Here is a 13,450-nt window from a genome sequence, read left to right on the forward strand (position 1 = left end):
AGGGCCCAATTCGCCAGCCCAATGATTTTTAGCCTGAAACCCGGTCCAATCTCTCCCCTTGATTCTCTCAAAGAACCACCCTAGTTCCTTACACTCTGTATGGATGACCCTTACTGATGGTTTCACAATGTACAGTGTCATATTGTATAGTATCTTATTGTATTGTATTGTATGTCTTTGTATTAACGAATATAATATTTGGATAGACTCTATCGTTTGTTGTGGTCTAATAACATTTTTATTGTTTGGTTTTACTATAACCACACAAAAACCACCAAATCTGTTGTTACAAAATTTGAGCTTTTTCATTATATAAACATAGTTACAACTGGTTTACAACACCATACAATATAACTTTAAGAACAAAGAAAACAAACAAAATATGAATGAAAACAATAAAATAATAAACCATAGGAAACAAACATCCAAACAGGGGGTTAGTTAGTCCAAACAATCTTAAACCAACGAACCTTAAATCCCCAAAGACCCAAATCAACCTTAGATCCTACCGCCCCAATTCCCATCGAACCCTAGCACGTCTGATTCACCATTTTTAGCGAAGATCCTCTTCCTTTCTATGCTCTCAGGTTTTGTTCGTCCAGAAATGGCAACTAGTAATGGCAATTGGTCATTAGCATGAGCGAAAACACATCTCAGCAATAACACTCCATTCTTTCCTCTATTTTCTTTCCACCATCGCAGACCAGTACATAATTTACATGCATGCAAGACATTAATTATCTTTATCCCAATTCGAATTTTAAATTTTCTTCAAAAATTGAGTAGCAACCCAAATTTCGGATCCGTCCCACATCGCTCTAATGCTCAAACCCTAAATATTTTGGATTTTATAATAAAGAACCCCTTGCCACATTCCAGATCACAATTTACACACCAAACTTCTGAGTGTTTCAATTACATAGCTCATAAGATGAGTTTTTGAACTGTGGAGAAAGTTTAATATTTTGTTTTTATTTTGAAGATTCGCGTGGTGAAATCGTGAAGCGATCAATCCTTTATTTCAGTCATATCCGCTGCTCCTCAACAGGTAAAATCCTGTTCTATACATTATATGCAATTTTGTTGCTTTTTCTTTTATATGGTTCTCTATGTATGAATGTATTTATTTTAGTTCATTATATATTCATTAAGTTTATTTCCTTTTCTGAATTTGGGATATTTGGTTTATAGTTTGCAGTTCAAAGATGACCTTAGTTTAATTAAGTATACTAATCCAGATAGGATTCTGGGTTGTTAGTTTTCTTATGGGAAAATCACGTATGGATACATTTATTTCCCTTCCTTTCTTCTTGTTGGAAATTGCATGTTTGTTCGGAAATAGTTCATTAGACCTTGGCTAGTCACTTTTATTTATATTACGTAGTAAATGCTATAAAATATTTCCATTCGTATTTGTGATTGAGCGCTTTAACATAAGTAAAAATATATGTGAATATAATGGTATTTGCCTTGTTGTTCTTGTTCATTTAATCAAATTAGCTTTCGCATTTGGCTTGAGATACAATCAACATGTTTTCCAGTCACTTTGTTCAACTTCAAGACATGTTTCATCGCTAATTTCATTCTGAAATGATTTTTATCTTTCAATTGAGTTGTGGGTAAAGTACGGAGTCATTAACTCGTTGTCATAAGTTTAAATAGAGATAGTTAAATCAGTAACCTGCCATTTTCGACTAACTTAGATTATTCTCTATTATGTGTTCTACTTCAGTTTTGGTTAGAGTTCTTTGGAAGAGTTCAATTTTTAAAACCGTGAATGAATCTGTTTTTTTTAGCTGTTGGTGTTTTTTTAATCTTTGTTCATGTGTTGTCTGGGAATAAGATTATGAAGTTTTTGAAAGATAACTTAAGGCTGCTTAAAATGACTTAGTTTTTTGTCACGCCCCAAACCCGATCCTAGCACAACTAGCATTCAATGCTAAGGAACCGCACTGGAAGCACCTTATAAGTTAGATAATCGTTAATCTCATTTAATACTTTTTAAACATTTATTTAAACAAGTGATACAATCCTAATTACGAACGTATGAAAACAACAATCAAATACGCGGAAATCAATGATAGATAGAAATATATAGATGAGATAGAAGAAATAGGAGATGAGATAGAAGATAGAAAGGATTTAATCAACTAATTGTTGTGATTAATCAACATTGGATTGGTTACCAACACCTATCAATCAACAAACAAATGTATGAATCAATCCAAGAAAGAAGAGAGACTTAAACTCATACATGAAAATTTAATCCAAAATTATCCAAGAGAGGTTCTAAGAGAACAGACAAGGGAATACATCCACTAATGACTAAGCATTAACCTAAGCTCCATAAGGAAGAAACTACACTCATAAGAATTTCATCAATATCAAAACTAACTAATGAAAATGGACTAAGGCAAGTATTTCTAGTTTTGCCTTTACATGTCCTAGCCTCAATTATTGAACTACTACCATATTTGGCATTTGCAACAACTAACCACATTTAAGATCTAGCCATTATCAAGGATAGACTCTTCTTCAAATGTAGCGGTCCTAGACTATTCTATCGAAGCTATCTCACATATCTTGAAGGTTGCCACACGTTGACCTTCTATCATCTTCAAGAGATCTATCTTCGTGATCAAATAATGTATAAGTGTCACGACCCAAATTACCGATCGTGCAGGCACCTACCTTATTATCACTAGTAGGAAAACCCTTACCCGTTAACCCATTAATCACTAGCCAATTTTAACTTCTTTAATCATGTATACTTAAACAATCAATGAACATGAGAATGAATAAATAGTTTGACCAAGTCATAAATAATAAATAATATAAGTGCGGAAGTCTTAACTATTACACCCCCAAAATCTGAAAGTCATTGTACAAGGACTCTAACCAACAGTGTCTAAAGAATGAAGTATATCTCAAACATAATAAAAAAATAATGTCTGGAATAAAAGTAGACATCTGGAAATAGAGATCTTCAGGTGGCACGGCATGAGTGGAAGCTCACCCTCGGATCTGATCAAGCAAACTAGCTTCAAGCTAGAGATGTAGCCTGGATGAAATCTCTGAAACATAATTTGCACTCAAAAAGGGAGCAGCAAGTTAGTACCAATACAAACACTACGTACCAGTAAGCATTATAGTCCGACTAAGATTAGTTCACGTATATAAGTATAAAATCAACAAGATAAATAGATAGGCACTTAATACTCAAATCCAAATCACAGAATATCCCATAACAGAGTCACAGCCTAAGATGAATCTTCTAAACCACAAGTCTGTCAAGTCTCAATAATCTTACCTGATAATCACAAGTCCAAGTTTCATCCCTAGGTAGAGTTACTAATCCACAATTTAACTCAGTTAATGGTCATATTTGTATCACAATACGCATTCAACATCCATACCAAAATCAGAACCAAACCAGCATATAATAACGCAGAATAAAATGTAATGATGTGCAATGCAAAATATGATGATGTGTAATGCAATGCAATGCAATGCACTAGCCAATCACTCGAACTGTAAATACATGCTAACTGGTGTCATTGCCCAGTAGTCATGACTTGCAGGGGACCCATGGTGTCCATGTACCCTTGTTTCGGAATGAACCTCGGCCCACGAGCTTACAACTAGGCCACATCCTCACCCCCGATCAAATGTGCCTATTCATATATAGGTCACATCCTCACCCCGATCAAATATGCCTTTTCATATATATAGTAACACTGTCACATACCTCTTCAATGATTAATTTATCAAGTACCATGTATCAAATAGTATCACAAGTTCAATAAGAAGATTATATTAACTTCTTCACTAATTTAACTTCACAATGTATGTCTCAACGTATTCCAGTTCATTAGTATGTATGGACCATGAACAATTTGTAACGTCAAAGTCAACCACAAGGCATCATGCTACAAGTCTTTCATGAATCGTTTCCGAACCATTTCCATCATGTATGAGTGTATGAATGCATAAATGAGTGTAAACATAGTAAATCAAAGCAAACCAACAAAGCAACAGTGGAGGTACAAGTCACAAAGCCACAAGTCATATCAAGACTTAGATCAACTCAACCATGAAATGAATCATACAAACCGTTCTAACCAACATAATCGTCTATGTCCCTCTTTACTTCCACATGTCGCAAGTACGCCTCACAACTAAGTCTTGTATCACCAAGATACTCTATTTTTCTATATATTATTATCAAAAGTAAATCATACATCAAGTTTTCACCTACGTACTCTCATAAGTTTATATCACAATTTAAGTCTAAACTCATCATCCTTCCTTTCTCCGATGATATGTGTCACAATAAGAGAGAACTGAGTACAACACGACAATTTAGGTAATAAGTCTAATCATAAGTAAGTCAACGAGCCATCATCAACAACAATCAACCTAATAGAAATCCATCCCGAATTGCCACAGTATGAATACAACTACACCTCATATTTCAGTACATAAAGTAATGGCGACGAGCCCATAAAATCAGAAGTCATACCAACCTAGCTAATATCCAACCAAAACACCATGTCTGAAGACCTAATCATGCTTTCTCCCATCAATTCTACACAATACATATGTTTCTCTAATCAAAGTCTAACTAAAGTAAGTAGTAACCTACCTTGAATGCAGAACAGGAGCCATGAAATATTCCACACAAGCCTTCTATTTTTGAAGCGCCTCAGAACGGTCAAAGTCTAATAATATGATGCTAAGTAAGCAACAAACCATGTATTTAAACAAGAACAAAAATTTGGGGAAGATGACCCACTTACTTCTACCCTTTTCAATGGATGGAACCATACTTTGATTGTGAATTTATCATAACTTCTATCTCTACAATCACTAACCTTCAATTCATGGATTTCTAATCAATTTTACCCCTTTCAAACAGATTTGAGGACAAAGCTCCCATTTTTATTAGAACCCTAAGTCTTAACATGTAATTTCAACCATAAGAAATCAAATTCCCTTCCTAGAAAGTAATAATCTATACTCCTAGATGATTAATCAATAACAAAATCAACAACCCATTAATTGTTTAAGAGTTTATTAATTATAGGGTTCTAGGATTTTCACCCACCATTGATGGACCTTAAACAAATCATGGAACTTGAAGAAGAAAGGAAAAGGAACAATTAAGGGTGGGGACTTACCCTCCAAGATGCTTTTGTCATGCCCCAAACCATAGCTTAGGTGTAACACAACACTCGATGCCTATCTGCATATAACCGAGCAAACCAACTGGCTGGCTGGAGCAACATGTGGTATACTGATATCTAAGTATGATAAACACATGTTAATCGAGTGAGAAATAACTGACTGAAATGTATCTGTGCAGAAGAAATACTTAAAGTCTGCAATACTGAGTAAGTAGTAGCCAAAAGGGCTAACTCAATAATCCAACAAAATACTGAAATATCTAACTGACTCTAATCTATAAAGTCTCTACTGAATAAGGAAATACTGACTGACTACCGGGACAAGACCTCCGGCATACCTTAATACTGAAAATACTGTCTACGAACTGACTGAATATAAAGATAAATGTAGGGCCTCGAAGAACTGAGTCTCACCACTGACTAGTTGAATCTGAAAGCCTCCTAGCGAGCTGCGTCTGCACCCTGTATATCGGTATCTGCATCATGATATGTAGGACTTGAGCAAATGGGACATCAGTACACTGGAATTATACTGGTATGTAAAGCAACTGAATGAAATAATAAGCTGAACTGAAACGGAACTGAAATGCTGATAACTGGACTGAACATGGAAGTAAAGATATGGATACTCCCTGTCCTGAATAATGAATAACCTGTTTACTGTCTGTGACCTTAGGTCCAATAATAATAATATGCATGTAAAATATGTGGCATGATGCCTAAGTGTACATATACATAATCTGTGACCTTAGGTCCATATTTGTGAGCATAATGCCCTAATACAGGTATTCAATAACAAGCACTGAGACTGAGATATAACTGATAATATGATACTGATTACTGATTACTGATTATGAAGATAAAACTTGTAACTGGTCATAATAATTCTAAACATTCATACTGAGACTCATGAGATACAATTCACAAGTCTATATTGATTACGTACTGAGTTCATAATATTCAAATTAATCATCATGAACGAATTCAGAAACTATAAGCCTAGAAGATAACAATTCTACAACTATTCAAGAAACTAGAGCTAAACTGTATTCTGAGTCAATTTGCTGATAAGTATGAAGAATGAGGCGTAGGGAGAATCATGAACATTCCCTAACGTAGATAGTTAGCCTCACATACCTTCACAATCGTCAATCCAAAAGTCTAAATTCTGAGAAGAACCCAAAAGCCTATGTCTCAAACCTTATCTGTGGGTTTTCATGAAAACCCACGGTTAAGATCAATGAATTCTACCTTAGATTATCTAAATACATGATAGAATTTGATTGGAATGGGTAGAACTTGCTTACCTTAGAGTTCTTGGGGTTGGAGAGGAGAAACAAGTCGTGTTAAGGCTTTAGGAAATAGTAAAAAAAAAAAAATTAGAACTAAAACCAGGTATTTATAGGTTCTGGTGCGGGCTGAGAAATACGGACCAAAATACGATCCGTAAACCCGGACCGTATTTAAGCATGTTCAACGGACAGAAACACTGTACAACTCCTTACCAAATACGACCACCAAATACGAGTCGTATTTCAAAATACGGTCCGTATTTAACTATGAAATTTCCTGAGCCAATTTCTAGAATGCACCGTGATTAGATGCCACATTACGATTTGACATACGGGCCGTATGCTGGGGCATAAATGCCCATCTGACAACTGAAGGGAAATTTTCAATTCCCACATTCTTTATCTGATTTTCTAAGTCTAAAATCATGGTCAAAGCTTAATTTAAAGGTCTGAGATGTTACAGCTTTCACCAATGAATGGAATGAAGTTTGCCTCTTTCTCTCTTGAAAACTGACTTTGGGGTCTTGTGGGTAATAGTTCAGAGTTGGAATATAAAAATAGGGTATTCTACCCCCATTGGTCGCTGCGGCGGTCAGTAGGTTCGCTGCAGCGGATCCGCTATAGCGGCCATGGATCCGCTACAGCGGACCTGTAGGAACAGCCAGAACGAAAATGGTCATAACTCGCTCATACGGAGGCGAAACATAACGATTCTTTTTGCTATGGCTTCGTAATTACGATACGGATCTAATGGTTCAAATATCACACAAAAAAAAGGTTGTTTGATCAATTTGGATCCCTTTCTAGCCAAGGACCTACGGTAAAAACATCGAATATAAGCTTGACAAAATCCAAACCCCATCTGGAACTCTTTGGAACCTCACCAAAATTTGTAGACAAGTTCAAAATCATCATATTAACTTATTGGAACTTTCAAAACATTGACACGAGGTCATCCTAACCCGACGTTGACCGTGGTCAACTCTAACTCGTTAACTTAACTAGCTTCTCCATCAATGACTCAATTTACACTTGAACCTTGCGGGAACTAACCCAATGACTTCATTAAATAATAGATACTACTAACGGGACTTGGGGAAGGGTCAACAAGGGTAAGTGGGTCAAAAACACTACAATGACCAGCAGGGTCGTTACAATAAGTTGAAGATGTGCACTTGATCTCTCTTGAATGCTTAAGAGGTTCCATAAGTTCCATGAATTGCCCCCTAAAGTGTCCATATTCATGAAATTGGACGTTGACACTAGATGATATTGAGGATGAGCTCCAACTCAGGTCATTATAAACATTAAGCTTTCTAATATCATATCGTCCTCTCCTTCTTAAAAAGGATTCGTCCTCGAATCACAACCTTGCAAAACCCAAAGAAAGACATACGAAAACATGAGCCTCATACCATGAGGGTTAGTACAAAAGGCGATAATCCTGCCATCATGCCAAGGATGTATAAATTTGTGACACAACCAAGTATCAACAATCTGCTTGAATAAAAATCCACCATATGAGACATCAAGACTCCTCTTTTGATGAAACTTCACAAACAATTTAATCAAATAATAAAGTTTATCAATAGAGAGAGTTTTACCTTTAAGCTCAACGACCTATGCCAAGATTAGAGTAGCATCTCCTCACCCTTTAGGTTAGAAGATCTAACATAGTCCTTCCAAGAAGTAGGCTCATTTTTATTCAAATTGATCCCCTTCTTTAAAGAGCATTCTTCAAATTTAAAAATCCTTTTTGACACACGACGTTCGTCCATCAAGTGGATCATAAACCCTCAAGAAAGATTTTCCGTCATCAGGGAGGGTGTCAACGAGTTCACCCACCCCATGCTTGTCATCATGACTAAGCATCACTTTACAATCCCTCAAGAATGAAGTTCCTTCACCGGGAAGGGGATCATCATACCATAGTGAATTATCAAACACCTTGTAGCCTTCAAAGGTGGCTACATTTTTAACATTACAATGCATGCCGCTATGCACATCACTTCCAATAGTCATGTCATCATCAAAGATATTATCTTTACAGAAATAACAATAAATGAATGATGATGAATCACAACATATAATTTCATTTTAACAAAGATAAATATCATTTTTCAAAGCACTTTCCTTCACATGACTATCTATATGACCAACTATATCAACATCATCACTAATTTGAGGTTCATTAAGCACATCACAAAATTTCTCTATTAGTGGACTATCATTATAAAAAGGTTGATCAACACAAGTATCCACATCAGTTGGACTCAAATTGATCTTGCTAGAAGAATCTATTCGATCATCAATAGGATCAAATAGTTTGTGAGAAATCTAATCACATGAAAATACACTAATATTTTTATCACAAATGTCAACACTAGGTGGGCACAAATTGACCTTGCAAGAAGGATCAATCTGCTCATAGAGAGGATCAACTAATATTGAAATACCCACATAAAAAATATTGTCAACAGCTGTCACACCGCAACCTTGGGGAGTGTGGCCGGCACTCGGCACCCAAAGGCCCGATCAAACCAACCATGGCATCTGTGACATGTAATATGAATAATGGGCCGACAAGGCTGTAATATGACACTAACAAGAACCAAATGTATAATTCTGTACGCAGAAGAACCCAACAACAACCTATATATATATATATAGCTAAGGCCAACAAGACTATATCACGGTCAAGCCAACTGTACAGGGGGCCGACAAGGCCAAGCAAAACATATATACACTGACAATTGGTTTGCAAGCCTCTAAAAGAGCAACACAATATCAACAGGTCGGGATAGGGCCCCGACATGCCCCAAAACAATACATATACATATGCATTTGTACCTATAGACTCACAACCAGCAACTCTGAAGAAGTGGAGTGCGACACTCAACGACTGATCTCGGTGTCCTACTACGGAGGCACGCCGGCCTGTCTATCAGCACCTGTGGGCATGAACACAATGCACAAAAGGCGTCAGTACGAAATATGTACTGAATATGTAGGGCAGTAAGCACAAGCACAAATAATGTAAATAATATGAGAAGAGATTTACAAACAACCTGAAACTCTGCTCAAGGCCACTAAGGGCAACCATAACCACAACATAAATGTAAATGCGTGCTCGTAAAATCATTCCTCACTGTGGAGGTATATATCATATCATATAACAATAATAATAAATCCCTCTGTGGGGTGAGCTCATCATCACAACATCATCTCTGCCCAACTGATCAGTGGCGACGCACAGCTACGTGCCTCTCCAGCCGCCTACAACACGGCTAGGTAAAGAAGAGACATGTCTAGGTGCACATATAAGTGCCTACCCGGTCAACTATAGCGCGGGTCGGTAATGAAAATAAACACATATATACAAGTGCAATGCAAGACCGACCTCAAAAGAGACATCATGATAAGAGTCGAAGTGACCTATCGTCGTTATCCTTCGACTATCGTTATTGTCCCTACGTTCTTTGATTTCTAATTATGAGGCAACTAGCACAAGAAACATGGAAGTTACGTAGTATGGATTTGTTTGAAGTAGACATCATGTTCAAGCTATCAGTAACCATGATCAATATGAACATCAGAAAAAGAAAGAATAAAAGAATTTTAATTCTCTTTGAGCGACGAACAAGGAAGGATGAGAATACTTAAATCTTCTTCGATGTGAGTTATTCATGAGAAAAGGGCAGATTTAATCATCTTTATCAATTTGAAGTGGAGCAGTTCGAATTCGATGAAACAATAAACATTCATTCGAGTTCTAGTCATGTCGAAAGATTTAAAGAAGGACCCTACATACCTCGTTGATAGAGCTATATGCATTTTCCGGGTCCTTGAATACCTTATGAATGACTACCTACACAAAATGAACTATTCAAGATCAAAATCAAACTCATAGCTCATGGAAATCTTCACTTAGACATTTAAGTAAGCAAATCGCGAGCATAAGTTCGTAGGCACTTTTGGAGCTCAATTTTTCGGCAAAATGCTACAAAATTTTACTTTTCTACTTCCCCTCATCAGTATGATCCTATCCATACCACCATAACTCCAAGAAACATGTTAAAACTATATAAAACAACCCAACAATCACGCCAAGTCCATAAGAGTTCATAAGAATTGCAAAAGCTTATTCTATGGGGGTTTCTACCTAATTTCTAGGTTTAATTACTTGTAAGGCTCAAACAGATGAAGAGAAGGTTAAATAATACCTCAAAAGTTGAATAATACTCTGCAACTTAAGTTATTTCAAGATAAAGCTTTCTTCCGAAAATCGAAATAACGAGAAATCTACGATTCTATGATTGTCATGTGATTCCTTATGTTGTAATCACTTGATTTGCCTTTGAACTTAGTTGTGATTGATGGAGAATAAATTTGGGAGAGTATAAGGGCTGTTCTAGGGTCTAATATTGATGAAAATGAGGGCCTAAAACGTTGGGGGCTCTATTTATATCACTTAAGTTGGGCCTACTGCTCTGTGGTAGTTTGCACCCTTGTACGGAAATACGAATTTCTCTCTACTCAGATGTCGTATCGATAAATAGTTAAATGTACTAGAAACTAAACTCATAGACCTTCGATTTGATAGGTGGATCATCCCATAACTCCAAGTATATTGAGAGAAAAACTCTTTCACATCTGACCCAAATTTCAGTGAAATTTACAAACGTAACTTGCGACGACCTTTGTCGACTTCCGTATCACAACTCATTTGACTTCAAAACTTAACGTACAACTATCATACTATTTAAATACCTAAAAAAATACCTTTTTACTATGTTAGCAACCTTACGATACGACAACGCACGAAAACACGAGGTGTAACATCCATTAAAGAGCCAAGCTCAACACATGGTAAAGATCCATTAAGATCACACAAGGACAAGCTATCACTCATACTCAAGTTAACATGGCCATTCACAATATTTGGAGATTTGAGATTAGCTATTTTACCTTGAAGCGTACACAAAGCATCTTTTTACCCTGGTTTTCAACATTGGAGCACATTTGCTCATTCAGAACGCCTTCAACTACCCCATGATTTTTCAAAGTTTGAGGTTCAACATTTGGCTTGCTTCCAAGAATACCTGCACCATCATTAAGACAACTAAAGAAAAATGAAAAGTTACATGAGTTAGGATAGGATCGTGAAAACCTTCTCACATCACTCCTCACAATCTCTCGTTTTTCTACTCTAGACTTGTCACATTTCTCTCCCTTTCTCCTCTCAATTTTATGGGAGTTGGGACAAGTGCCAAGAATTACATGAGAAGAATTAGTTGTGCCATTCTGTAATGACCAGTTTGGTCGTTATTGTAGTTTCGACACTTTTGACCCTTTACCGAGCTTTGTGAGCTCACTTTTGACCCGAAGGGACCATTGACATACTTCCCGAAGTAATTAAATTTGATTCGAGCGACTTTTTGTAAAATTTATGCATAAAACGAAAAAGGATTAGGTTAAAGTTGACTTTTAGGTAAACGGACCTTTATCAAAAGTCTATTAATTCTGAGAGGTCTGGATAGTCATTTAGATCTTGTGTGTATATCTGGTTCGGTTCCAAATACACTCGAGTGCATTTTGGGACTTGGGTTGGAAAATTAAAATCGAGGTATCGGGTGTTCACTTGGTCAACGAGACATTCGTTGGGAATTCTGAGGCCACAAGTGCATTCGTAGCGTGTTTTATGTGTGCTGTGTATATGGTTTATGAGCAGATAGCCCCGGGAGTTAGTCAAAAATTCGGGTTGAGTTGTGAAAATTGAATTAGTTTCTGGTGTCTAGTGCCCGCTTTGGAGGCACGAGCACCGCCGGCCGGTACCGCCAAAGTGGTCACCCTGCCGCTGAACCAGCTCGTGCCATTTAGGCATGACCGCTGTAGCGATCAAGGGACCACTGGGGCGGCACTGCTGAAGAGGCCTAAGTGACCGCGGAAGCGATGATCGAAAGCGATGGCAAAGGGCGATTAATGATATAAAACCCCAAGTCTTTTCTTTCACTTATTATTTCTAAAATGGTTCATATGGGGAGAAATTCTAGAAGATTCTTGGTGGTAAGTCCTTCTAATCTCTTTGCTAATTCATTATTCCTAATAATCTTAGAATCCCTTTCCCTTGTTATTTCATTAAGGGATAAAGATTAAAAGTGGGTTTAATGGATATTCTATCTAGGCTTCCAAACGATGAAATTGATTGGGCTTATGTTAGATTGTGATGTATCTAAGGTTATTAATCATATACCTTCCATCGCTAGTATTGAAGTCTTGAATTTAAGAGTTAGCGTTTATACCCAAAATTGGGAGTTTTGCTTGGATTTTGAAATTGGGTATCCTTGAGTAAATTTAGCAATTAGTTGTTGGGTTTTGATCACCTAGTGTTTAATTGGATAATTTACCCCTGAATTGCCCGTTTTGCCATTGTGAGCCCCATTCTCCAAATTCTAGGATTGGTTTTTTACCCAATTTGAATGATAGCAATATAAGTATCGATCTTCATGATTTCTAATCTAGATTTCGAATATGAATTGACTTTCTTGATCTTGAGGCTTAGCGAAAAGGGAAGGCTAAGGAGTGATTGTTTGTGTTTGTTGTTCGACCATCTAGGTAGGTTATGACTTACCCTTGGTGAGAATTCGTGTAGCTAACCATATATTTAGATGATATTATCGAAAAAAGTATGTAAACCTTCGGGTATGAAGTTGGATTGGATATTGTCTTAGGTTGGGCCCTGTTGTGTGATTAGGGCTAGCCACCCTGTTGTGTTGTGACTTGATTTGTTCTATTGTTGTGGGCTTGATGCCGCGTAGTGATGGTAGATATTGCAGACTATTGATCCATATTGTTCATGATACTGTAGTACCTCACTAGTTGATGTTTTATACAAGGATAGTATTTTTTATGACTTGTGTAGTATTTCATGATATTGTTGGCGTACCCATGCTTGGTACTTGTGATATTGAT

The 13,450-nt window shown here is 36.8% G+C and overlaps 1 protein-coding gene across 2 annotated transcripts in view; it reads left to right on the forward strand.

Moving 5' to 3' along the window:
- Window positions 1-391: 391 nt before the first annotated feature.
- LOC132053658 (uncharacterized) overlaps window positions 392-13,450 on the forward strand; it is a 41,217-nt gene continuing 28,158 nt past the window's right edge. The window contains exon 1 of one of the 2 annotated variants that reach the window (XM_059445777.1): window positions 392-1,048. The gene's annotated coding sequence lies outside the window, so the exon portion shown is untranslated. The remainder of the gene's footprint in view (window positions 1,049-13,450) is intronic. The other variant, XM_059445772.1, reaches the window with a different exon arrangement.

Source organism: Lycium ferocissimum, chromosome 1 (assembly GCF_029784015.1).
Source record: "Lycium ferocissimum isolate CSIRO_LF1 chromosome 1, AGI_CSIRO_Lferr_CH_V1, whole genome shotgun sequence".
In the NCBI taxonomy this organism is placed as follows: Eukaryota; Viridiplantae; Streptophyta; class Magnoliopsida; order Solanales; family Solanaceae; genus Lycium; species Lycium ferocissimum.